Source organism: Scophthalmus maximus, chromosome 6 (genome assembly GCF_022379125.1).
Source record: "Scophthalmus maximus strain ysfricsl-2021 chromosome 6, ASM2237912v1, whole genome shotgun sequence".
NCBI lineage: Eukaryota > Metazoa > Chordata > Actinopteri > Pleuronectiformes > Scophthalmidae > Scophthalmus > Scophthalmus maximus.
In genome coordinates, this window is record NC_061520.1 from 7033999 (window position 1) to 7055833 (window position 21835).

The following is a 21835-nucleotide window of genomic DNA, read 5'->3' on the forward strand; positions in this document are numbered from 1 at the left end:
ACCAATTCTAGGAGACACCCAAAATAAAGTGAGTCGCCTGTATATGGCCAAAATGTGGGTCCCGTGAAGCCGCATCTCCTCTGGTTGCCTGCACCATGAGGAGTCCAAAAGGAAATGGAAGTTATTTGTTGCGATCTAACGGTGCGTTCAGAACAAACGCGCATCAGACTTCTGCGTTGAGTTGCATTACTTGCGCCAGTTTGGCAGCAGGATCGTTTGTGTCCGCTCTCGACAACCCGCGAAAAAACTCACCAGCTCTCTTTGGGACGCAGACATCAGTGACGGCGGAAGAATCCCAGAGCCGATCGTCTCCTGAGACATGTTTTGGGTGAAGTGAATGACGCACATTTCGCGTCTTCGCATCATCACGAGTGATGTGGAATTCACGCTTATTTGGGTCATTGTGCGTTGACTTTGGGAAAATTGGCTTCGCGGTTTGGCCTGGACGCACCTTAAAAGCGGGGGATTGCAGTGCTCAAACGGGATTCTTCATGCAACGTGCTGAACCCCGTTAAAGATAAACCTAATTTAATAACACTATTAAGTCCTTCATCCTACTCCTAACAGCTCCTCACCATAGGAGCTCTCTTTATAGCTGAGACGCTTTGCCAAGGACTTTTATCCTCACAAGGATCTAGTCCTTACAGTGAGGGGAAATTCTTAGAAAACCACATAAATCAAAAACTTTTCTTAGACTCTTTGTACTCGGGAACTTTATGGATACATCCCCTGGAGAGAACGGGGAAATCTGTGACTTGACGTGCTTCATACATTGACGTAGTTGAGGCCCAACAGAGGACACAAGAAGAGGGACAGAGATGCGGATGGGGGTACAGGAAGTGGAGGAGGGGAGGCAAGAGTGGAAAACATGCACCGACAGGAGCGTAAGAGGAAAAACAGAAATGTAAGGGGGACGTAAAGATCTATAGCGACGGATAGAACGAACAGTGGGAGCTCCATTATCCACATTTCCCGCTGCTTGGCTCTTCGCCTGTGATTGGACGGCGGGAATATATTGTCTCTCGCAGCAAACTAATTAGTGTTTTCGGGGCACATCATTTCAAACAAAGTTAAACTTTGCGTGTTTATGAAACGCAAAAATCCCATGCCGTAAACATTTTGCCGAAAAATGAATTGCGCAGCTGGGGAGCCCCGTCAGAACCACGGCGAAGTCCACCAAATCTGACGTTGTTGGGGAGACGGTGCTCAAGCTCTGTCCGCCATGCCTCGGAGAGATGATGCCACTATGGGCTAATAATAAAAGAAACGGCGCGCTCCCTCAGCCGCCTGCACTCGGCTCACAGCTTGATTTCTTTTTTTCGGAAAAGCCAGAGCAAACAAGACACTCCCGTGTACACACACACCGTCACACGCGTTGGATTGAAAACGGCAGTGGCGACGGGGGCCAGATCAATAAAGCTTTTGGATATTTTAAGGAAACGACTGAGGAGGCACGCGGACAGCCCGGAGGTGCGCCGCGGCTTCAGCGCTGTGTGTATTTGGAGAGCTAATCCTGAGGGGGAAGGCAAAGAGCAGCAGAGCTCAAACAGAGCCACCGAGTCATTATTTTTAGTCCTGTTTGCTGTGGGCTCGTTCGAGAACGCCCTCTCTCTCCTCCCCTGGACGAGCGTGAGCAGAGAAATGGAACAGGCCCCGAGGAGAGCGCACGCAGGCCCACACATCATTATAAAATCAGATACAACCACAATTATCATCACTTACTTTTATTTTATCAATTTTCTTCTTTTTTTTTTTTTTTTTACAGTTTACAGCAAAATCATTACGGCGCAAAACTGCATGGCCGGGGGAAAAAGACAAAAAACGACAACAAGGCTCTGAGCTGGAAGTCACGTGTCTCGGTGCAAACTATTAGTCTGACTGGAACGTTTTCCACATCAAACTCCATTATCCTTTGGCTCTTTGTGCTGGTGGACTTCCGCAGGTCATTAGGGAGGAGGAAAAGGTCTGACACTGGGGCGCTGTGGGATTTCACTTCTGAAAATGTTCCAAAGCTGGTCCGTTCCTCCCTGCAGGTGCGCACGTGTGTGTGCGCGCGTGCGTGTGTGTGTGAGTGCGTGTGTGTGTGTACACCCAGTTTGCGTCGGGAAACATTTTTCTGTGAGGATGCTGTGTGCGTGTGCGTGTACCTTATATATCTTTGTGAGGACCATTTTGAGTTCAGACCTTACGGAGTTAGGACATTTTGGGTAAGGGAGGACATTTTGTCCGGCGCTCACTTTCTGACACACCTTCAAAGGACTGTTTAAGGTTTCGGGTTAGAAAATATATTTAGGTTAGGGTCGTGGCTAGGCATTTAGTTGTGGTGTGTATGATGAAGTACTGTAAGTATAAAGGACTAGGGAATGCATGATGCCAATTAGTGTGCTCACTAAGACATCAGCACGTCGTATCACTGAAGCAGCGAGCACAGGAAACTCATTCTGCCCGTACTAACACAGAACAAAGCGGTGGCAGGGGCGACATCTATGATCTATCACACTGCTATCGAAACAACCACCTGCTTCCCCGAAAAAAGAAGGCCATTTAAATGCCACATCTGCTCCACGCTGCACCTCCATCCTCCCTCCGCTCCGAAGCACAAAGAACACCAGAACACGGGCGCTCGCGGAACACACTGACCATCTCCTAGATGAGCGAATGCACATCCACGTGTGCGCGCAACACAAGGGGGAGAAGTCGTACTGAAAACCATTTGGGGGAAAAGAAAAAAAAAGACACTTTTTGGGTTCACCGTAACCCACACGGAGCCGGCTGAGCCGTGTGCAGCTGTCGTGTGTTTTGGAAAAAAGGCCAGGGAGAACTTCAGAGGTCACCCAGGCTGCACACGCTGAGAACCGAAAGCCCGTTGGTCACAGAGCAAATGAGGTCCAGCGAAATCTGACCGACGGTCTGTGTTCGGCTGACTCACTGTGTGAGCTGAGCCGCACTGGTGTGCACCAGAGGAATGAATGCGCTGCGCCATAAACTGTGTACCGCCGAATGCAGTGATCCAAGGAAATCGGTTTGACTGACGACCACCGGTTTCCAGTTCTGGTAATCGTCCTACTGCCAGGAAGTTGCATTAGTTGGTATCTTTGGCTTTTTTACCTACCAGGACGCCAGATTTCGTATTTGATATTCAACCATTTATTCACAAACTGCTGCACATGTTTAATAAAGGCTAAATTTGGCAGGTACCCATGATGGTCTATTACAATGAACCGTAAACACGGTTGCAGGGATTCATTTTAATTTTCATTTCAGCATTTGACATATTTATCTTTTTTTTTGCGTTCAATAAGATGATCATATGATTGTTAAATATAAAACATGAGCCGTTTCCAGTCAAAATAACATCGACGGCTAATTTCCACAGCTTTTTATTTGTCATCCAGATATATATACGCACGAGTCAGCCTTTTCATATATAACTGTCAACGCTTATGCCCCAAAATGTCAACGTCGGATCTCTTTATTTAGCATAGATGTCGGTTCTTTTTAATGGAGGATTTAATCATCCAATAACTGAAAACCTGACATTCAACGCAGGTACAATTTCAGGTATTTTTATTCCAACAGTACAGTTAACGCATAGCTTTAAAAAATACAAGATCCCCGAGGAAAAAGTTTATTTCCAAAAATGTCAAACTATTGCTATTTAGTTGCTTTTCAATAACTCTATTTCATGGACTGTGCAGCCTTAGAAAAATATTCAATCTCTTCTTTCTATTACATCAATTTTTAGCATTTCGAATTTGTTTCTGTCAGATCTTTTCATTTTTTTTGTAATGGGAGTATATACATGATGCCCAAAACATTACCGTAGTCATGTCCATCACATTATAGCATAATATGCAATATGTATTTGGCTTAATGTATCCTTGACTATATGTAGATTGAGTAAGTACTGTGAGTCCATATGAACGTAAAGGAAAAAAAATATTAACGATATTCAATGTGTTGCATTCCTGAGGTCTTTCGCGACAAAGTGTATATTCACTTTCGCAGAGCACCCGCACTCCACACTTCCATTTCCCATCAGAACTATCATGGGGAGGTTCCCTGTGCCGTGTGGTGTGTGTGTGAGTGTGAGTGTGAGGACATTGAGAGTGGTAGTAATGTTTCCAGGCGACAAAGAAGAGAGGTTGAGCAGAGAACAACATCACGCTGTGCCGCACAGAAAAGTTCAAATTGTTAGATATTACACTCGCGACAAATCTACAAAGGCTACAGTGCATTATGATACTTGAGTAACACTCACTGGGGAAAAAAAATATGATACACCTCCGCGCCTTAGCAGCAAATCTATTGTTTTTGTCAATGCTAAAGATTCAAAGAGAAAACTATTTTCTCAAGTTCTCCTCCAGATTTACAATAAAACACAGGAACACAACAATAAAGTCTGAAAATATGAAAACACAGACAGTACATGAAGCTGTAGGTATATATGCAGTTGCTGTAACTGGGTACAGGGGTTAAAACCATAGACTGAATATAAAAACGGACAGAGTCACCCAGTCTGGAAAACGAAGTCAGTGCAGAACGGCCTGAAGCCTGCATTCTCTGGAATCACCAGCAGTGGGCGACACCACTGGTTGCAAAAAATAACTTCATAAGAAGCCTATGAGAAATTGACTCTACATCTCACTTGATTTATAATGTCAGTAAACATTTTCCTGAGGAGTTTATGGTCTGAATCGTTAGTTTAAAGTCACATGATTACAACTTTGTCATTCAATTTTCAGTATCTTTGCCAAAACAACATTTTTTTGGGAGGTTTGGTAAAAATGCGATAATACTCCGACTCTTTTTAAAACACCATGTATTTCTTGCATTTGTTTATGGATGTGTGTCCATGACGTGTATTTATTTACTTGTCACTCTTATTTAACTTGTACATTCTTGGCACATATTTGTTTTTTTATTTTGTTTTGTTTTTTATTCTGTTCATACAAATGTATCTATTTAATCTTAGTCATTTTTGTTTTTTGTTTTTGTCATTGTTTGTCTGCTCTACGTGCCTTACCTTAATTACCCCCTGGGGATAAATAAAGTTTTCTTGAATATCTTGAATTGAATAAATTACTAAATATTAGGAAACATAGTCTTTACATAAACAGCATGAATTTGAAAAAAAGCATTAAACATACAGGCAGCTTTTCTAGTTTTAATGATTATTATCATTATTGTTGTTGTTATTCTCTTCAGCATTTGTTGCTGCCTGTCTGATACGTATCAGCGTGTGGTGAGATCAGTTTTTTCGACCCTGTTTGTTTGGCGAGGAAGACCGGCTGCGGTTCAGGAGCTCGGGAGCGTCCGAGGCGGCTGTGTGGGCTATTTTAATGAACTCCCTGCTTCAGAATGATGAATAGGTGTGTCTGAGCTCCGTGTCCGCTCCACCCCTTCAGAGGGCTCATCCACCGGGGCACTCGTGAGCAGGGCCGTGCGCTTCCCACGCACACGTTACACACGAATATTCATGTATGGTCATAATGAACACACGCGGCGGACAAATAACAGACACACAATCGATGTGGCGAAAAGAAAAGAAAGAAAAATCAAAACCTTGGCGAGGTTCTTGGCAAAAAGATGAAAAGGCGTATGAACACTTCCCTGAACCATACCGCCATCGCCGAGTCACTTCAGAAGACCAGTGAAGAAAAGCAAACAGCAAATGTTTGTTGTCGCTCAAAATGAAACCAAAACGCAGAACACAAAGGTTTTGAAAGCATCTTTTGAGCGGAAGGACAAATTTGGGTTTATTTCATACGAGAGACATCGACGTCGGTTGTAAGTGGACGGGCTCGGTTGAAAACAAACAGATTTCTGTATTTCCATGCACCAATTCAATGAGGTTCAATTAAATTCGAGTGGATGGTGGAGATGGAAACCTCAGGGTGGGGGGAGAGAGGGGAGGTGAGCAGTCTAACAATACAATCTACTGATTATGGGGTGTGGTTTGGGACTGTTGCCACGGCAATGCCATGGCGATGCAACTTAATATTGTCACCCACACAAGTCCCTACCCACAAATGTGATGTTGCAGAGATGTACTTTTTGGAGAGGCAAAGTTTCCGCGTAGACAAGCTGGATTTTAAATTCCAACCGCAAAACAGATCTTTTGTTTTATTTCAAGCTTTGATATTCGTAGGAAAAGACAGTTGCGGTTCTGAGCACCAACCCATCTCAGTGTAGTTTTCACGTCTCGTCTCTCCCATGCTTCCTCCCGCTGGCGCTCTAGCAAGAACGGGATCGGTGTGCTTTTCTGAGTGACGCGCGTCCCGGGCCAAACCACGCGTAAACCTATCGCAGCCTGCTACTGTGGCGGTAGACGCAAATGGCGATGGTCAGTCAGCGTTGAAATGAGTCGAACAGATGGTCCACTTCAGAAAATGCTGCAGCTGGATGGGGCGTGGAGCTGACTGCCGGAGCTCTTTCCTTGGTTCCAGTGGAAAAACCCACAATCGGCGGGCAGCATTGGGGCGGGGCGGGGCGGCGGGCCGGGACAGTGCCAGCGTGCAGCGAGGGGCCGGCCAGCGGAGTGTCCGCAGCCAATATCCCAACGATTGTCAGCCATCAGTCAGACGCTCCGGATTAGTTCGCATATTTTTGGCGGAAAGAAAGTGAGCACATTCTAAATATCAACAACACACACCCACGGGAAAACTGACTCGGTTCTCAGAATGGAAACTTGCTTTAAAGCAGACCACTGTGTGATGTCAGTGCTGTCCAGTGATGTATAGCAGGAGGCTCTCTGACAGGAAAGAGCTGAATGAATTAACCTTTATCTACCCAGGGTATAGACTATTGATGAGCGGGTCATATTTTGTTCAGAGACGCACCAAAGTGCCAGGAAAAGGGAAGAATGAGCGGAAACCCTAAAAGACCCCCGTTTCTTTCCCCCTACCTTTTCTCTCTTTACAGCCGGAAGAGACGGCTTCTGCAACACACATCACATTAGCAGCGAGCCAGAACCCTTTCATTCTCGGTGAATATTTAGTCTTCCCTTCGCACAGCGGTCAGGACGGCGCTCTGTCAGATTCTTACAGGCGTGTCACAGAACATGCTCTTTTTGGGGAAAGGGACGCGCTCCGTCTGCGGCGCAGTCGCGGCCTTTTTTATCGACAGCCCCTCGACGTGACGCAAGTGTCCACGTCCACGTCCAAGGCTGCAGTCCCAGCGGCGCCCGGGGGCGCTCGCGGGGCGAGAGATATGCCACATCTGAACACAGAAACACTGTCCATCAGGTCTCATGCCATTAATTCTACGGAAGCTCCACAAACTGTTAACTGTCAAGCCATCAGCTCCCTCTCTTCACCCCTCTGCCTCTCTCTCTCTCTCTCTCTCTCTGTGTGTGCTTATAGACCTCATTTGCAGATAATAGGCCATACAGGGGGAATTTTAATTATCCCGAGGATTATGAGGTTTGAGTTGTTCCCAAATGCTAATACATAGCTCGCAGCTGTGCATCTTTGCATAAGGAGGGGTGTATTACCCCCCCCCTTCCATTTGGCCTCTGTCGCTGATGGCTTACAGCTGATCTCTGCACACCTCATTTGACAGGAAAATAAGAGGCTGGAAAAAGCTCCGCGTGAGAGACCGGTGAGCATAATGAACTTCTGAGATCCCGGTTAGGGAGTAAATGCCAGAACTCACACGGCAGTAACGGTAATGAAAGATGGGAATCAATCGGGGACTGATTCTGAATTATGAAAAGATACTGACGAGTCAGGTCGTCAGGTCTCAGGGTCATTACAAACCCTCAGCAAACCCAAAGAAGCTTGCAATTAAAGACACAATGACACAGGCTTTTACAAAAAATAGGATAACAAAAAAAGAAGTATTTTTCTACAATGTATACTATTTATGATTCATAAAACCCTGCAGACCAATTACAGAGCACTGACTCTATATAAGCCACACTGGTGTTAGACACAAAAAAACTACAGTTGATGCTTTACACTCTTGACTTCAAAACTGTTGCCCTGACTATGAAATCCGGGCTTTTCCGAGTCCATGTTCTTTTCCCGTGCACAGTACGATATCAGCGCAGGGTTCAGCCAATCGATAGCATTCACACTCCTCATTAATTACAGCTGCTTTGTAGCGGCATACAGGATTTCAAATCACACATATGTTCTGTGCGCAGACCCCCCCCCACCCAAAAAAACCCGCCACGGCAGAGACTTATTTATTTTTCTTCTCTATAATTCTGTATTTTCTTCTTGGCTCGGTTTCCTGGGATACTTTGTCAGCGAATGTGGGAGACAAAATAATTGCCTCTATATTTCCTAGAATTGATTTCTTGCACAGTTCTAATATAGTGGTCAGGCTGGCACTCGACAGGCCGCTGCAGTGCAAGCTTTGTATTTCAGTCGGCGGGAAGAAAATTTATTTATATTTATATATATATTATTTAATTTATACAGCTTATTATCAAGGTCTGGCATTAGCAATCGAAACAGAGCGAAATGACAAGCTGCAGTCGAAGCACTCTACTGTCGATGACAGTTAAGAGGACACTTAGCCTTATATTTGCACACAGAAAACGATTAAATATGAATACAAATGTAAATTTTAAACAGGCTGGGGGTCAGTCACAAGATGATTGACGAGACAGAAAATATGAAGAAAAAAATCTCAAATCTTTGCATTTTATATTGGATCTCTTTGGGCCAATAAACTCAAATGAAACAGGAACATTCCTCATTGGTCCCCTTCTCATAAAAATATGCAGCCTGTGAGGAAGGGTCTTACCAGGGAGGTGTGTTGCTGTGTGTGACAAGGAGCGTTTGAGATCGACTGTACTGGTTTATAGTGCTAACAAATGGAAATGGCAGTAGCGTCCGCTGTTGCAGAGGGGACCACCGAAAAACGTCTGTTTTAAATGACATCGCTGATCACCATCTCCATAAGGTCACATATTAACTATGCATAAGTAACTCATACAACCCCACTTCAAAATCACTGAACTATCCCTTTAAGGTCGAAGGCTTAAGGCCTAACATTCCCCTGAAATCTTAATCGGTTGCATCGGGTCTTAACAGGTGAGAGCAAGGTCAACTTCTCATCAAACCGAACCTGATGCAACAGCAAAGCTGCGTTCAGACATGCACTGAAGTACGGAGGATTCCCCCCCCCCAAAATGTTCCGGACGGGCGGTATGTGAGAACGCAAATGTCCTCAAACGTTGCTCCAGACATTTCCCGGACTTTCTCCTGCCATTTTTTGGAAAATGTCAGCGCGAGAATACAGCAGGAAAATCTCGCGCGTTGATGACTGAGAAGAAAAACCACCGCTTTCTGCTGCAGAATTATCGTATTGTCCTCTCTCTCTCTCTCTCTCTCTCTCTCTCTCTCTCTCTCCTGCATGTCCTCTCTACCCTGACACCACAGAAGGTTCCGGAGATGAAATGAAAACAAACAGTGCAAGGCCTAGCTGTGCAGCCAGTACCTGATGCAAGGTCGTATTACTTTTTCTTTGCACAAGTCGAAATGTCCAAAGAACTATAATATGCATTAATGGCTGACCGAAAATAACATATGCAGCAACGTGCATTTTCTGCAACTGAAACTGCAAAACCGGCGAGGAACGAGATGACGAAGAAGATGAAAAGTTCCTGTTCTGTCCAAGTTGAATTCCTCCTGTCGTCTGCACACTGAGAAGAGAAACAACAGAGACTCTTCTTTGTATGATTTTGCGGCTCCTAATGACTTAACTTTTCATCTTCTTTTATCCTTCACGTCGTGTTTCCCTGTGGTGAGTGTTCAGTTTAATGGATCCCTTAAAAACCCTTCCCCTTCTGGCAAAGACTGCTCCTCAAATTAGGCGACTGCATAGGAGGTGGCCCCCACCCACATGCGGAGGAGGGACGAAAAAAAGAAAAAGCGAGGACAGGGGAAAAAAAGGGGAAAGAAAAGAGAAACGTACGCCGTCCACTTCCACCCGGTCTCGACTCCTGTGGTCGGGCCGTGAACCGGCTCCTTCGTTCAGATCTAACCCCTTGTCTAACACGGGGCCGGTGGGGTGAAGACACCCTCTCAACCTTTTTAGCACAAATTCATGACATCGAGCCTTTTTTTTTTCTGTGAAAACCCCCTCATGCCCTCCGTGCTAAGAGAGGGAGGAGACGACGTGCCGGATCGGCGGGGAGGGGCCGACCAGAGAGTGCATTAGTCCTCTGGCGTCAACCGAGGCATCAATTAATGAGCAGCCTGGGAATGTGTCCATCCAGACACAGTCTGCGCCGCGGTGCGGCGGGAGGCCAGGCCGGGGCCACAGGCGGCTCGGGGACATCAATAATGGAGGTCCCGCTTTTTAAATGTTTCAATGAATTAGGGCCGAGGGAAAAGGTGTTAAGAGATGTGCAGGAGGGACAAAAAATATCTCCATCATGTCTCCGATCATGAGGCGGAGATGTGTCCTGTGTCGGCGGTCAAACAAGGTGCCGAGTCCCGTCGTTCACGGGGTGAAGTGTTTACGTACAAAGGCGAGCGTTGACAATCGCAGCGAGAGCGCTGGTCTTATTTTAAGGTGCATTAAGCAGATTTTGTAGTTTCATCATGAAACTAATATTCCATTAGCAGTCAGCGGACAGTTTTGTGCAGACACAGCGGCCTGATCGTGACATCCCAGCACAATGAGCCCAACGTTAGTAAATGAGTGGTGGAGTGGGTGAAGTGAAGTCCCAACAAATATGAGGATGAACGTCCTTCCCTTCTTTTCTTCCTTTCTTCCTTTCATTCCGCTGAGCATCATCACATTTTTCCATTCCATCACTGACTTCAGGATACCGCCGCAAATGTGAAGGGGGGTGTAATGATTCTGAAACTGTAGAAAACAAAACTGTGACACAAACATCCACAATCTTCTTTGAGATACAATAAGACGGAACCGCAGCGCCCCAGACCCGCTGCTTCCACTGAGCTGTGACTATACTTTGCTAATGTGACAACATTTTCATTTTATAATTTACACTATAGCTTATGTAAAGTTAGGGCAGGCTGTGTACTTTTGTATTTAATACTCATTAAACCTGCTTATTGTCTTCTAGGCAGATATAATAACGATGATAATAATAATAATGATGATTTTATTAGAAACAGGAAAAGGCAAAATAATGAAATATAGCCAATAGTGCTCTCTTAAATTTGAGCTTTCATTCATTCAATATGTTTAACTCTACATGAATGATTATTTTTATAATCGATTAATCTGTCGATTGCTTTCTCGATTAATCGATTAGTTGTTTGGTTCATGAAATGTCATAAAAATGTGAAAAATGTTGATGGTGTTTCCCAAATCCCAAGATAATGTTTGTTTTTTTCCTCACACCAAATATATTTAGTTTACTTCGTTTATTTAGTCATAGAGGAGCAAAGAAACCAGAAAATGTTCACATTTAAAAAGCTGAAATGAGAGAATTTTTATCTTTTTTCCCATAAAAACTACTTGAACCTATTAATCGGTTATTAGAATAGTTGGCGATTCATTTAGTAATCGATGAACTGTTGCAGCTCTCATGAAATGTGCTCATCACACAAGCTTTGGGTGGGATTTGGTAGATGATACTGTTGGAATATTTTACATGAAGTTGAAGACACTCATAATTAACCGGTAAACCATTAACCACCAAATGTTAGAAATAAAGATCACATATATCGTATGTGTGTATACTGCTTTCCTCTCTGTGAACAGATTTCAGCGGTTGAAAAAAAAAAATCTTGATTAGGATCATGATAACGAATTCGCAGTTGAAATCGGTTGTTTGAGTTGTAAACAACACTGTGTCTGAAGCACCTTGTTCTTACTGACGTATGTGTAGCACGTAACATGTCACAAGAGTCACGCAGCAGCTGTTCATTGTGCACAAGGCGCGGTGTGTGACACAACAGCTGATGTGCGTATGTACCAGCCAGTTGTCAGCAGGACACGGACGGTAAACAACGGTCCGACTGACAGGCAGCCGCTCCACCGCACAAGCATCCGGCCGCGGCGGCTTGAATTGGATGCATAAACGGACCGCTTAGATTTCGACGTCTCCTCGCGCTGCACGACGCTTGTGTTTCGCCTCCGGTACCCGAGACCCTGGGGAGTATAACGATTTTGACACTGACGCGACAGGGCGGCCTATTGAAATGGCAATTGGATGGTGCCTGACCACACCAAAGTACAGTTGTAAAAGACGCACTGAGGAGGGCCTGAGATCGGATCGGTCAAACCCCCCTCCAGGGACACATTGGAACCGCACTGGACACAAGCTGGAAGGCAATTGTGTGGACAAACCACGTACAGAACGACAAGGACATGATCTAAAGCTGCAACAGTTATTAGATTAATTGATTAGTAAGCGACTCATCAATTATTTAATTAATCGCCAACTACTTTGATAATGGATCAATCGGTTTCAAGTAGTTTTTAATCCGAAAAAAAGTCAAAATGATCTGATTCCAGCTCCTTAAATGTGATTCTTTTCTGGTTTATTTGCTCCTCTGCTACAGCAAACTGAATGTCTTTGGTTTGTGGACAAAACAAATCATCATGTCGGGGTTTTTGGAAACACAAACGACATTTTTCTGACCAAACAACCAATCGATTAATCTAGAAAAAGAATCGATAGTTGCAGCCCTATAATATTCACATGCTCCTGCAGAAAACCAGCGAGGCAGCAGCCATGGAGCATGTCAGTCCTCGCGTTATTCACGAGCGCCATGGAGACCAGACAAAAAGCAGGCCAACACATGAACACAGCTTCGAGGACAGCTTCCATTTCTATATTTTTGTTGCATGATGGGGTTTTTTCTGTGCCGTGTGCTCGACATAGCAATCGGCTCTCACGCCGGTCTTTCGATGTGGACACCGGGGACGAGTGCCAGGCGTAACTAAAAAAAATCATATCTGGATTTGCGTCGCATTTTGATGGCCAGCTGTAAATGGATTCAACCGTTTCACTGACACGGCCCCAAAGAGGGTTACGTGCAGGCCGGGGCGCTCTGGGCTCTGAGGCAGAACAGACACACGACGGGCAGCGAGCGGCGGAGTAGGAAAAAGAAAAAAGATGAGATGAGAGGTGATATCAGGCTCCGTCAATGTGGGCGGCTTCCTCTGAGCTGCCAGTGCACCACCGCTTCTCCTCTCTTTCATTTTCTCCTCTCACCCTCTCTCTCATGCCGAAGTCCAAAGCCCAGGAGAAATTAGTAACCTTGCACACTGTGGCGAGAGAGCGGCTGCGTGTGTGTGTGTGCGCGTGCGTGTGTGTGTGTGTGAGAGAGGGAGAGTGTGTTGAAGGAAGAGAGAATGCAGGGAAGACAAAAGAGAACACGGTGGCTGAGGGAACAAATTGTTTTCAATCCCAAGGCTTGTAATTCGGCTTTATATCTGAAAATTGGTGCTGGTCTAAAAAAAAAAAAAAGGCATCAATCTGAGGGTCAGATATGTGCTGCAGGAAAAAGGAAAAGACTCGCTGTGCCATACAGACACAGTAATCGTCACACTCGTTCTCACACAGGACGTAAGCGCGAGCACACTGTTGTGAAAATGACCTCTTTAAAACAACCAAATGTCCCTGTCACCACAAGCTTCCTCCGCCTAATTGTGCGGCATAAAAACAAGGGCCGCATATCAATGCTTCTGGCAGCTGTTTCCTTTTTTTTAGATCTTGAAAAGCTGTATCGACTGCATTTAGATGTTAAACTGGAGATGTGCCTCTCTGTGATGGCACACACAGAGAGGAGCGGTATGGGGTAACAGTCGGCGGCGTCGCAATCTCTGCGAGGAGGCGGCAATCATACCTCCCACACCTCAACCAAGTGGCAACCCACCGTGACGTCACCCACTGGTTTGTGAGCTGCCCTTCTCAAGCGTCAAGTTCTGCATTTTGGCCATAACCATATTCATATTCACGTCCGCCCACACCTGCGACCTGCACCCATTGGACGGCACAAGCGGTCATTCACATGCTATCCACGCACCTAATGCAGAATGTGCTTTATTGTCTATTTTACTCCAAATGAGACCATGAGTTACTAAACGAACATGAGGCTGTATATTTACGGAGATGTGAACCTGGAGATTGAGACCATAAAGTCCTCAGGAAAATGTTTACGGAAAGTCTTTTTCTAATAGACTTCTATAGAAACTTCTTTATGCAACCCATGGGGTCGCCCTCTGGTGGTCATTGGACAGAATACAGGCTTCAGCCACTGCTACATTGGCTTAAAGCTACAGTGTGTAATATTTAGAAGAATTTATTCACAGAAATTGAATGTATTGTCCATCAGCTGCAACAGAAAACCACGTTTTTTTCATCTACGTCGTGTTGAACACGGTTGTTGCACAAAACGGTCCAGAATACGTCGCATTCACGTTGAATTTTCAGGGCTGCCGGAAACCAGGAATGGAATCGGCGGCGCGCCACCATAAAGTGTCCCCTGTCGGTTGCTCAGTTGGTTGCGTTTTGCAACTTTACCACCAGTTGCCACCAGAAAATTACAAAAAATTACTTTAACTTTCCAGACCTGGAGTCCAAGTCCATTTTTATATACAGTCAATGATCTCAACCACGCGTGGTACGGACCAGCGCTTCAAGCCAGCTGATTGGTTGATCCATTGAATTGTAATGTGATCTACTAAAAGAGCATAGGAAAACAAACCAGGAAATCTACTAATATTCAAAATATATAACCGTACTTATATGCAGAAAAAGATGGGGGCCTGGTGGCAGTTTTCTCAGGATTTTGACTTAATACATTAAAAAACCTCTTGCTTTCTGTCGGCCCCTGATGATAAAGGTTTTAAAATAAAACCGTAAGCCTGGGAAAACTGTCACCTCACTCCTCTTGTGGAGTGACTTTACTCTGATATCGGAAAATAAATTGTTTTTCAAGGCTCTTAATATCATTGCCCATTGTCTCGTCCATTTATGTGGTTGTTTTGTTTTCACCGTCGCCGGGGTGAAATTGATTTCTGTTTTCCCGATTTCTTCTGCGTTTGCCTGCTGCACACTGTGATTTGTTGAACAAGCTATTCCTTCCGACAACACGTTCGCATCATACACCCGAACGACACGAGGGGTAAAAGAAACTTCAGGCGAAACTTCTCATTTCTTTTAAAAACTCTCAGTTCTCAAACTGGAAAAGAATGAAAAATGGCTGAGAATAATTAAAAGTGGAATATTCTGTATGTATTTTTAGTGCAAGTGCACTGTGCACAAAGCTGACTGACAGACACTGAGCTTGTTTGAACAGATGAAAGGGGAGCGTGCGCTGCAGCGACCCTCGAGCTAATTCTATCGCGGCGGCGAGATAACACAAGTACCCAGTTTCCTCATTCTCATCTTATACATTAGATCAAGGCCGAGACGCTGGTTTCTGCACAATACATTTAACGACGTGGGCACATCAGAGGTCTCGGGAGCGGGCACTTCTGGCTGGAGATGCTTTGAATGTTGATGGTGAATGTTGCCTCTCATTATAAATTGGGCGGCAGCATGTGTTTCGTGTGCTGCTTCCCGTCTTGGCCGGGACACAATTGAAAAAGAGATCTTTCTTTATATCTCGCTGAGTCCGTCCTTACTGCTGGTTAAATGAAGGCTATGACATCTCATTTTGAAGACGTGGGGCCTGCTTTAGGGAGTCCTCAGCGATCCCATTGTTAGGTCTTCGTGATGAAGACTCCTGAGCGGTCCCTGCGTTGGGTCACAAAATCCTCGCCACACTCCGTTGTTTGCATGACGTGGGGCAGAAGGGCAGAAGGCGGGGCCGCCATAAACCATGTTGCCAAGCAGAGGAGAAATATTGTCCAACTCTGGAGCCTGATCAGCCGCCCTCCTCTATGAAGCGACCTTTGACATTAATTGCCAATTTTATTGAGTCCGATTCGATTCATTATGAACCACAACAGGGAAGCTACGCTATTCTCCTGCACTGTCAACAAAGGAATAGCGAGTGCATTAAAATTGCAGGCTCGTTTTTTTTTAACCCTGTAATTGTCTAATGATTACAGGCACGAGGCGGAGCTTGACGACAACACCAGAAGAGAGCGGCACAAAAACATATTGCTATGGACCCTCAGGCACCACAAGTGAGGGAAACAGAGACAGAGAGAGAGAGAGAGAGAAAAATCTGCCAAGAAAAAATTGAGAGCTCCCTTACTCCCATAGGAACTGGGGGTTTTAGAAGTGGGGCTTCTCAAAATCTGCAATTCCCCAAACCTTTTCAGTGGGCCGATGGTGCAGGGCTTGGAGAACATTTAGTTTCCTGCTGCTGTGCTGGAGTAGGAGTTGATGGGAATTCGGCCCAATGGCGCAAAACTGAGAGAGAGAGAGAGAGAGAGAGAGAGAGAGAGAGTGAACAGGCAAAAACTGACTAACTCAAGGAAAGAGAAAGGGAGCAGAGAGAGAGAGAGAGGGAAACTGAAGGGGGCAGAGAGGAAGGGAAGGCTCGGCGGAAAAAAGCTGGGCGCCCGACAAAGCTGAAAACCATCTCCACGGAACAGTGGCTTCCTAAGCTCTGCTAAGGCTCTCCTCCACTCATACCTCCCTGTCCTCCGCGTCCGGAGCAGTGGAATTCCGAGGAAGATCCACAAGATTCCTCCACTGTATTCACACTACGTTCAGTGTGGCCAAGACTATTTGGAAAGGGTAAGTCTACTTGCGTACGTCACCCCCTACACACAAAGTAATCTGGGAATCCATCCGTTGCGTCCGTTGGTCATACCCGCCTCTCCTTAGGGCTCATGTGAGGGGCTGAAGCTGACACACGAGCTGCTTTCAGACATGAACCGGAGTCCGGATATTTCCCTCATGCTGTATGTTAGAAAGCAAAATGTCCACAACGGTTGCCCTTGACATTTTCGTGACAACACAAGTGCTCCGACTGTCAGTCACCTCTCCCGGCCTCTAAGGAAAACTGAACAGCACTTATAAGTCCGGAACCCAGGGGGTCCTGGAATACCTCGACTGACTTTCAATATGACGTGCAAAGAAATATCTGTCGGAAAAAGCGGGAACCACAACGAGAAGTTGAATCCCCTTTTGGAACGTTGCCTCTCAGTGCTCGGCATGAGAGCAGAGTCGTATGAACTTGAGTACGATGAGTGAGGCCAGCAGGATCGCAGCCTGTTCTCCGCTCATGTACGACGAGTGAACGACAGAGGGGACTGATCTAATACAATGACATCACAGCGCGCGCACTAACACACTAACACACTAACACACACACGACATAAGATCGAGAGGCCTGTTCACGCATGCATGATGATGTGCACACATACAGTACATCTATATCATTGACATTAACACCCGGGAAAACACCAACTTACAAATACTTCAGCTGCGCGCACACACGCGCACACACACACACACACACACACACACACACACACACACACACACACACACACACACACACACACACACACACACACACACACACACACACACACACACACACACACACACACACACACACACACACACACACACACACACACACACACACACACACACACACACACACACACACACACACACAGCAAATCAGCATGAATAAATAAGAGATGGAGTTGTGCTCCACAGCCTGATCTCCGGGGGCCAGAAACAGCTTGCCGCATCGGCGAGGATCAGCCCGGGCGAGTGAGTGGGACACTGCCGGCTTCCAGGAAAAAACAATTTCTTTGTTTATTGTCTTGGTCTTTTGTCGGCGGTTACAGTTCACCGCAGCCAGCCCATCTTGGCCATGCTCCTTTAAGTAGCATCCATAAAACACGGGACGGGCTCTGGCCGCATCATCGTCCTCCACCTCCCTCCGTACACACGCCGGAGCCGCACACGAGTGTCACCGTGCTGCATTCCGCTCACTACGGTCGGGGCTTTTTGGAATTTTCCCTTTAAACGCCCGGCGGATTCACCCGAGCAGCTCGAGCCGGCGCTCTGAGAGGTGGAACAAACCGTGCTCTCTAAACACATTAGCCCGCGGAACGCGGCTGAGCAGCGAATGCTGAAATCGGGTGTAATCATGTAGATACAGTAGATGGCTGACTTTTTTATTGTTCCGCTAAGCCAAAATTTGCGGGGGCTGGTGGGGAACACAGAATCTCTGGAATGATGCAATTCCCGGGATTTTCCGGTCAACTCGCATGCTGCAGTGCTATGTTCTCTGTGACGGGACGCAGAGAATATCACGTGTGCGCGATCTGACACGCACAGCGTTGCCCACACTTCAGCAAATGCAACAAAAAAAAAGATACCAGTCTCACATGGAGACATTTGAAAAGGACTGCGGTCTCAACAGGCAATTCCAATAGTGCAACTACCACCGCATGGTGCATTCATGCACAGAATATTAAAACACCCTGTTTTGTATTGCTCAGTATTGTGCCTGCAAACACAAGACAGACCCTCATATCATGGCCTATTGATCTGACAGAATGAGCAGGAAGCCCAGGAAATCCCAAGTTTGCAGTGTTACTGTCAAACTACAGTGGGCCTGTCACAGGGTTCCCACATCTCCAGTAATCCCAGGGTGGCCTTTGCTCCGCCTGTCAGCAATACCGACCAATAACGGCGCACGATTAAAAACCCCTCCAGAACAACAGTGGGCCGCAGGCGGCTTCGAGGGCTACTGACGGCGATCTATAAAACAATATAATGGCTCGCCTGTCGGTGAGTGTGAAAGGCGAGATTTACGCCCTCCTCTGACTCTCTGAGGGGACTTCAATTAATCACCGCTGAATTGTATCACCCCCTGCAATGGGAGTGTACGGCTATTACCGTCCCTGTATTCCACGGGATGAAGTGCGATGATAGCACTAATTGAGGGGAAGGGGGAAGAGAGACAGCGAGAAAAGAAAAACCGCTGACCGCACAACGCTTGTCGAGGGGATGAAGGGCAGACAAAAGAACGGGGGGAACAAGGAGATGGTCTGAGCCGGAGAGGTAGAAAAAAGAGGAAGAGAGGAAGTGGGATAGGGGGGGTTCGAGGCAGGGAGGGGCTGAGGAGGGAGAAATATCCACAGTGGTGTGTAGGCATACTCCGAACGTCTAATATCTGAGTGCAAAGCAACCGACAGCAACTTGAAGTTTCCATAAGGGTCTTCTCAACTAAAGGTGACACGACACTGTACTTTCCCAAAACAAGCTGCTTATAGCCGCCGCTGGTCTCTTTCTTAATTTCAGAGTTGGGAGTCGGAATCACACCATGCCGCCCATATGGTGAATACAGGTCCAGGTCCCATTTGTATGATGTAGACATTCACTGTGGGGAAACATGGTTATGTTTATGAAAGGGGGGGGGGGGGGGGGGGGGGGGGGGGGGGGGGGGTGATGGACCACTGACAAAATATCATCCTTTTTAGGAAGAAGGGTGGATGGGGGGCGTCTAAATTTGGCATAATCTACTGCATCATAGACAGACAGGCAGACGGATAGTTAGATAGATAGACATATAGATAGAAAGATAGATAGACATATAGATAGAAAGATAGATAGACAGATAGACAGATAGATAGAAAGATAGATAGACATATAGACAGATAGACATATAGACAGATAGACAGATAGACATATAGACAGATCGATAGACATATAGACAGATAGATAGACATATAGATAGATAGATAGACATATAGATAGATAGACAGATAGATAGATAGACATATACATAGATAGATAGACAGATAGATAGATAGACAGATAGATAGAAAGATAGATAGAGAGACATATATATAGATAGACATATAGATAGATAGACAGATAGATAGATAGACATATACATAGATAGATAGACAGATAGATAGATAGACAGATAGATAGAAAGATAGATAGAGAGACATATACATAGATAGATAGACAGATAGATAGACAGATACACAGATACATAGATAGATAGACAGATTGATACGATCTCATGGTCACATAATCATTTCTCTGGATAACAGATGGGCCCAGATTGAAACATCACTCATCAGCCTCATACATGAATGTGGGGTTTTTTTTTGTTTGTTTTATTCATAAAGAGAAGTTTCTTTTTGTATTTCCGCACAGTGGGGGAAGTTATTCCAGCCCAAACGAGTGTGGGCACAGACAGGGGAAACTTGATCAGTGTCTAAATGAAGCTGTCGGAGCCGAGTCCACGTCGCTGCATCCGTCTGATATTCTGCAGCTGCGCCTGTTCGCCTCCTCCACCCATGTGTAGCCCCCCACTGGCGACTGACACGTCCCCGACCACTTGTCATCGAGAATCTATGAGCTTCGCCTGTTCATATGTTCGTCTGATTCCTATATCGTCAGCTGGAGTGTATAATATGAAACCGTTGGAATGTAATCATTTCTTCATATATTTAACGCTGCACACGCCACATATTCATATGCAAAAACACAATGTGCAGGTTGAAGAGCCTTACCTGTCGCCGTGCAGTCAATTAATCCCGGGAAAACGTCCCTTTCATTTATTCTCCATAGTCAAGCACAAAAACACCACAGAGCTCTTTCTTCAGAGAAATGCCTCTTCTTTTTTTTTTCCTCTTGGCTTCAACGCGCATCCATCATCTGAGGAACGCACTGGTCTGTGGAGTCAGAGCCCCCCCGTCCCCGTCAGACCTCACGAGTCCCAGGGTCAAAGGAGTCTTAAACTCGGGCTTGCTGGCTGGAGGATTCCCAAAAAAAGTCTATAAAAGTTTCCGGTCCTCCGGCTCTGACTCGCAACTTCCCATCCGGCAGCGGAGCGACGCGGCAGCAGGACGCGGCGCCGGAGCGTCACTCCTCATAGTTTTCTCCAGATTCCAGCTGTGCCGTGATTTATTTCTTGCGAATCCTCCCCCTCCGCACAACTCGTTGCAATTAGGGGCTGTTGTGGCGGTGTGTTTCTGGGGTTGTTTTTTTTGTTGCAAAACGTCTCCGCGCAGTTTGGAGAAATGGATCTGAGGAATCAGCGGGATGAGCGCGGGGGGGGGGGGGGGTGAGAGGGGGAGGGAGAGAGAGAGAGAGAGAGAGAGGGAGAGAGAGAATGAGAGGGGGAGGGAGAGAGAGAGAGAGAGAGAGAGAGAGAGAGCGCGCGCGCGGCCGGATCCATCGCAGTGTGCGTAAGAGCGCGGCGGCGGCGCTGCGCCGGTGCTACAGCGCCACCCAGTGGATGTTCTCTGATCCTGGTCAGTGGTGGTGACCAGAGGGAGGAGAGCACTTCGTCTCAGCCGACGTGTTCAGATGATGACGACTGGATGATTGTGTCCTCTTGCAGAGACTAATGTGTGGCGGCAAAATAAAAAAAAAAAGTGTCATAACTCTCATTCTTGGCACTGTTTGTGGTGTTTTAGATTTGTTGTTTGATTGATATGATTAGGATTTATTTATTTTTTTAGAAATGTTCAAGCTCCTATTGAGTAAATGTGTTACCATCAAACCAAAGTGGCCAGTGGATGGTGTGGGATAGTTTGTTTAAAAAATAGTCCCTTTAAGTTATTTTTGGCCCAATGGGTTAACATGACAAATTAGGGACTGTATGAAAATGATTTGGGTGAGGAGGGGGCTATATATAGATATATAGATATATATATATATAACAAAACACAACTCTGTGGCACACGTGAAAACCTTCTTTGATTAATCAGTTCATTCTTTTTTTCTATTATAGCTCTAGAGACCCGCCCCCCTCCATTCCCATCCCATCAGCGACTTGTCCACAGTCGCCCTTCCCAGAAAAACGTGCATGTTCTGACCGGTTCTGACATGCATTACACTCCTGACGACTCGCCGTGGTTATGATAATACATCCGTTCGCCTGTGACATTCAACTTCCGCTCTCCTCTCTCTGTCTACAAAGTCTCCCCCCCCCCAAGTAAT

The 21835-nt window shown here is 45.9% G+C and overlaps 1 protein-coding gene across 1 annotated transcript in view; it reads right to left on the reverse strand.

The window, feature by feature from the left end:
• Positions 1–20927, reverse strand: part of tafa3a (TAFA chemokine like family member 3a) — an 87312-nt gene extending 66385 nt beyond the window's left edge. The window contains exon 1 of the mRNA XM_035632897.2: positions 20401–20927. The gene's annotated coding sequence lies outside the window, so the exon portion shown is untranslated. The remainder of the gene's footprint in view (positions 1–20400) is intronic.
• Between the last annotated feature and the right edge of the window lie 908 nt (positions 20928–21835).